This window comes from Notothenia coriiceps, unplaced genomic scaffold (assembly GCF_000735185.1).
Source record: "Notothenia coriiceps isolate Sejong01 unplaced genomic scaffold, NC01 NC01_scaffold00011645, whole genome shotgun sequence".
NCBI lineage: Eukaryota > Metazoa > Chordata > Actinopteri > Perciformes > Nototheniidae > Notothenia > Notothenia coriiceps.
The window spans coordinates 45424-52444 of record NW_011344346.1 but is presented as its reverse complement, the minus strand read 5'-3'; positions in this window follow the sequence as shown (position 1 = coordinate 52444).

Genomic DNA, 7021 nt, shown 5'->3' with positions numbered 1-7021 from the left:
TCCAGCTTCAGTCCACTGTCTTTGAAGCTCCCCCAAATTCTGGAAGCGACTCTTCTTCACAATGCTGTTAAGGCTGCGGTCATCTCTCTTGGTTGTGCAGCGTTTCCTGCCACATTTCCCCCTTCCAACAGACTTTTTGTGGATGTGCTTTGAAACTGCACTCTGTGAACAGCTTGCTCTTTGAGAAATTTCTTTTTGTGTCTTACCCTCCTGATGGAGGGTGTCAATGACGGTCCTCTGGACAGCAGTCAGATCAGCAGTCTTCCCCATACTTGTGATTTAGTTTACTGAACCAAGCTGAGTGTTTTTCAAGGCTCAGGAAACCCTTGCAGGTGTTTCGAGTTAATTAGACGATTCAAGTGATTCGTTGAACACCCTACTAGTATACTTTTTCATGATATTCTAATATTTAGAGATAGGATATTTGAGTTTTCTTAAGCTGTATGCCATAATCAGCAATATTAAAATAATAAAAGGCTTGCAATATTTCAGTTGATTTGTAATGAATCCAGAATGTATGACATTTTTGTTTTTTTAATTGCATTACAGAAAATAAAGAACTTTATCACAATATTCTAATTTTCTGAGACAGTCCTGTATGCCTTGTATCAGCTGAAGACCAAAGCAAGATGAGAAAACAATGAGATGGTGTGCATCTAGGTCTTCTAGGACAATGTACTAACTCTAAAATCTAAAATGGCCAAATCTCCAATTTGGCATTCTGTCCAGAGTGAGCCAGCATTTTCAAACCAATAGCTGATCATATCAAAAAGGTTGTTTGAAGAAAAACCTGAGAGCACTTTGGCCATGTTTAGGGGTGAACGGATAACACAGAGACTCTGACTTCTCAGATACAGGTGCTTTTTGGTAGTAATAATAAAAACAACATTTCCTGCCCCCCTCTTAATGTTATGTGACCATTGATCAACGCCTCGGTACAGCGGAAATAGTAGTAAACCCATCAGAATCCATGTTACACAGAATCACTACTTTATACTCATTCAGTTGTGTGAAACAGTAATGAAAAAAGTGTGTACAACTGTAGTGAAACACAAAAGTGTGCATAGACAGCATGACATACCAAGACTCTGAGACCCTGCAGAATTGGTTGGCCTTGTTGTGTTTTCAGATGTATCCACCCTTCTATGTGCGTAGTTTGTATAATTTCTCCTTTGAAGGCTTTTGTTAACCAAAGCTCATCTTTCACTGAGTACAAATTTAACAACAGCATTATGTAGCACTCCATTATGTATCCACACCTTTGTGGGAGCAGACAAATCCATTCTGGACCTGTCCATGCCCACATAAGCACAATCATTACTTTGAGTAACAAAGCAGAGTGCACCACACAACCCCTCTGGCCTCTCTAGCCTAGTTTCCCTTTGCTTTCCCAGCCAAGAGTTCTTCAAAGAGCTCTGCCCACACTCCCATCCTACTCGTCTGTCAGCTAGCTGAGATGTGGAGGTTTTGTTTTTAGTTTGGAAGTGTCTTTAATCCTCTCACAAGTCTGAAAGCAGTTGGCTGGTCAGTCTCGATCATGTGATGAAAGGTCTTTTTGTTCCTCTATGAAGATATAGATGAGGATTAATGGCTAGTGCAGCATTAAGAGGCTGGCAGTTAAAAAGGATGTTAAGGAAGATACCATGCTCCTCTTGTATAAATGTACATTTGCATGATAAAAAACTGGTTTGATCTGTTGAGTGGGATGTGATGGGAAGCCTATTGCATGCAGACATGGTCAGTCTGATGATTTTCTTCAGGACCTCATTTCACTTAAGTTAAGTGAAGACTTTACATCAGTTAACCACACACACACACACACACACACACACACACACACACACACACACACACACACACACACACACACACACACACACACACACACACACACACACACACCAATTAGTTGCAGTGGCCTGTCCTATTAACATTCCAATGAAGGGAACTGTCGGTTTGTAACATGCAAAGAGGGATGATCCTCTGTCAAGAGAAACCACACACAAATTCACAAATGACACCTAATAAAAAGCCAAGACAGAAAAAAAGAAAAGTATAGCTGAACACCATGCAATTACTCTCACGCCAATATGTTAAAGCTAGACTTACTTCCACAATTAGAGAACAGAAGGGATTAAACAATAGTTTTTTAATACATGAGATTAAGCAGATTTACCCTCAAACAGTCCAAAGACTGAAACACTGTGTTAGGGCTGACCCCTCCTTGTCAATTAGTCCATGAATTGATGAGTTTGGGTTTATTCGACTCAGCAGCATTCATTGTATAATGTTATCTCATGTTGAATGACTTATTTTCAAAGCAGTTTTAAGTACATCTAGTAAAGTCCTGAGAACTATAGCCTTACTTTCCCAAACTTGTTTACAAGCAGGTGGTGCATTGGTGCATTGGCGTGTTTTCCAAAGTTCTGCACCCTCTGCAAAGGGACTTTTTAAAATGTTCATAAGAAAGCAAATGGACTATAATCTGATATATGTTCAGTTGGACACATTGTACTGATCCTCTAGGTTACAACTCAAATCGCGACACTGTATATCTCCAGAATTAGCCTAAGAAATTCCACTTTTGAACGTCTTCTTCAGTCAAACATTATTACTGTGATAGTTGTCTGTACAACAGTGAGTGAATTCAGCATCCTTTTTATGGTGCCAATGTAACAATATATGTCCTGTTAACATCCCCAAAGCATTAATGGGGGGATAACCTGGTTTATGTGTGTGTTTGGCCTCCTGAAAAACACCTCATCCTGCTATAAAATGAATAAACCCTGTTCAATAAACAGTCTTTACCAGCTGTGTTTTGCCACTCAGTATCTCCAATGTACTTCCACCACAACAATGCGCCTGCTAACAGCTACCTCACTGCTCTGTGACGTGACTGTAGAATATCTCATTTATTTATGTGTGTGTGTGTGTGTGTGTGTGTGTGTGTGTGTGTGTGTGTGTGTGTGTGTGTGTGTGTGTGTGTGTGTGTGTGTGTGTGTGTGTGTGTGTGTGTGTGTGCTGTGTTTGAGAGAGAGAGAGTGTGTGTGTGTGTGTGTGTGTGTGTATGTGTGTGTGTGTGTGTGTGTGTGTGTGTGTGTGTGTGTGTGTGTGTGTGTGTGTATATGTGTGTGTGTATAACTCTGCTGAATATATGTTGTGTCACAGGACCGCCTCCTGGGCCAGCGCTTTATTTACTGACTGGGTTTGGTGTGTGTAGAGAGAACACAGCCGCCACAGATCACTACACGACCTTAATTATGTTATCAGTCAACTCCGGGTGTAAATATCCCAGAAAACATATTGGGCCCGTTGGGAGACGTTCACACATCACAAAAACACACACAGACACAGCAAGTCACATAGTCTGTCAAACGCATCCAGTCCTTTAGTCACTATCAATCACCATCTATTTTTGCCATCTGATTGATGTGTGTGATCAATATGTCTGAGCAGGTAGAGAGCACTTCTTATTTACTGTCTCACCAGGACTCAGACAGAGAGGGGGGGGGCAACAAATGAAGAAAGTCATCTGCAAAGGATAAGGATGGGGAAGTAGGTGAGACTGAGACAGGGGATACACACTGGGTGAGGAAGAGGGGGGAGATATGGAAGAAAAGACCATTCAATCATTGAACAAAGTAGCAGCCTTCTCAAAGAGCGCTCTAGGCAGAGCTGCTCTGTCACAGATTTTAACATTTATTACATGCGTACAGTAAGTATGCACACTCACACATGCATATCTTGACATACTTCAATATGACTAGGCATTGTATGAGTCAGTGTTGTTTATCCATAGTGAATATATGAAATATGGAGCATGGCTGTGTCAGGCAGCCTGGAGCAATAGAGTCTGTATCTGTGGGATAAATAAATGTCCAGTGCCAAAGAGAGTTCAGGTTTGTTTTCAAAGGACTTTCTAGCCAACACTGTTGTTTTGGCTCTGAGGACCTGCCTGAACCCATGCTGCAATAATAACTCTCTCCTGAGACAACGTTCAATATTTTTACCTCCACAGTCGTAGAATAGCAAACAAATGTGAGACCCAAATACATGTTTAAGGTATCACTGTGCTGCTCCTTTAAAAGTCAAGAGTTCAGATGACGTTTTTATTCAATTTAAGTAATTCATGATTCATTTCTGAACTCCAGTCTACAGCTCGTGAACAAAAATGTGCACATTTAACATGTTGCACATTTGAATCACTTAGAAACACATCGGTTGCCTTTTTAATGCCTGACACAAACTACGCTCGACTTCCCTGCAGTGATGACAAACGTGAAACTGTGTATTTTGTCTTGGTCTTGATGATGGGTATATTTGTGCGTTGATCTGTAGCCAGGATTTTAGTGTCACTGGCATTGCTGCCGTGACAGAGTAATTACTATGAGTTTGACCCTATCCAAGCCCGTGCTGTCCTGCCTAATTGCGGTTGTCACCACGACTTCCATTTAGCTCCCGATAAGAAATCGCTGGATTCCGGAACACGCAGACTTGAGTCCCTTTTCACACAGGGCACACCAGGAAGATAAATCTGTTTACTAATACCTCTTTCACAGCCTCCATTCAGGCGCTGTAATGCCTGCTGGCTGGTGACTCATTCTCATCAGCTGGCAGAGGTGTGATATTACAGTGGTGTGTAGATTGGTATATATAGCTTGTAATAAAAGGCACTCATGGAAGGTTTTCGTGACATTTTTAGAAGAGACAAATTTGGAACAAAATGATGCACCATATGCAAAAGATTGTGCTCATTATGTCCTCACAGGCATCAGCTAAAATACGCTGTGCTGATAACAGGGCCGAGCTGTTTGTATACAGTATTTACATGTATGTGTACTTGCTGGATAATACATATTTTAACCCTTTATGTTACCATCATGAGTGCGACCAAACTGCAAAATATTCCATTAAACCATGGTATTATATAAAGAGACTTACATAAAGCCTGGAGCAAGCTCCAAAAATACAGAACCCAGTAGTCTTAACCCTATATATAGGTCTGCCAGTGAATTATTCAATACAAGTGAAGTCTGACAAAGAAAATACACACATTTACACAACAACTCAACTCAAGTACCCTGTCTGTCTGCCTGCCTGCTGAGATTTGAGGTCACCGCTGTAAAGTGGTTTGGGCAAAGTTTGCAGCTGTAGTTTTAAGTAGGCAGTAAAAGGCAGGGAGAGGTGAAGCAGAGCTGGAGATAAGCAGGTAAGTCTGGCTGTGAAGGAGAGATAAAAGACAGATTCATGTTTTGTTTCCGTTTTAGTGTTTGGTTCACTTTTCTCTGTAAATGTAGCCATTGGTGGCTGCGTGGGATGGCGCTGATATTAAAACCCTTTGTAGCCCAACCCTAAGACCCCTGTGTTGTCTGGAACAATGAAGTTTGTGTTCAATTTTGAAAATTCCTTTTCATCTTACAAAAAAAATCAGCAGAGAGGGGTGTGTGTTCTCAAGGTGACTGCTTGACCTTGCTGCACTGTGGGATAATTCATTGGCTGCTGGCATTTTCTAAGCATGGGCTTTCTTTTTATGTAAACAGGAAGCAGTGTCCATGGCTGCTCAATACTATTGGCTCATAAAGACACATTACAAATCATTACATATTAATATGTTCATGTGAGCCCTTAAACGGACTCACACAATCTATTTTGCCGTCTCTTGCTGTTTCTGCCTCACACACGCATGCAAATGTATTCACACATACAGGTGCATGATAGAATGGCACTCCTTTTCCCACGCCTTGTTTTTGTTTTTCATTCAGCCATAGTTACAGATTGACGTCCTATGTTACTGTTTTTAAACTGGCATCACAAAGTAGCGTCAAGAAACAAAAAATCCCAACAACAATCCGCAGACACAAAACAGCAGGAAGCCGGTTACCTCACCACACTGTTGGACAACAACATTGGCTAGTTTTGTTTGAGAATGTGTTTTTGTGAACAGCAAGCTGACCCTGGATCTGTGTCCTATACCCAGAGGGGAGCTGATGGATGGGATGAGTGGTAGACCACTTGGCTAAACTTGAAAGCACTCTTACTTGGACCCCGGAGTGTGTGTTTGTCACAGCTCAGAACACTCTGTTTGACTCTGTTTGGATGTACAGTAAAGTGTGTGAATGAGTGTTTGTGTGCATGCTAAGATCCTGGCAGGAGTTTCCTAACAACCAAAGATTGACAACATAGAGAGTTCCACTTGATCTGGTTTGTGGCAGTGCAAAGAAGACATCTTGAGGAATCTAAAAGAGTCCTTACAGTTCTCTTCTTCTCTTGATGCGAGTAACTCTGCAGGTACTCTTTGGCATGCTCTTGATAATTCAGGCATAATGGGAGCAAACTATGTCTTCACACAGCACAGTAAAGCAGATTTAATATATTCCCTGCAATAGTACGAGTACTTGAATGGCAGGCCTAAAAGTGCCTATTGCTGTATAAAACTATCCTAGAGCACAAGAGAAAACTTTTTGGGAACATTTGTGAAACCATAATGGTTAGCAGAGAGGGCAATCCACTGAACATTTCCATCTGGATCTCATCACAGGGAGGCAGAGAGAGGCTTGCTTTGACCGCGGTGACTGAACTCACCACACACACACACACACACACACACACACACACACACACACACACACACACACACACACACACACACACACACACACACACACACACACACACACACACACATCCCTGACAGGAAAGGGAAGTGGTGTGCAGCTAAGACATGTATAAATGTCCCTAAAATTAATTGTTGTATCCTAAAAGTCAGGGTTACCACACATGGACATTTCTCTTTAGGGCAAGGTCCCATTGATAAACAGTGTAGCTGCCATTGTATAACTCAGAGATGGGGGGTGGTAAACTAAGTGTTATTAAGGAAACTAGCAACAATTTCAGGGCTACAAATAAAAGGAATTATTATTATTATTCTTTGACAAGACCCATCCCCTTATTATTTTAATAGAGTTGTACGGCAGATTAAGAAAAGGTCTTAAAAAGAGACATGTTACATTGCTATATTTAT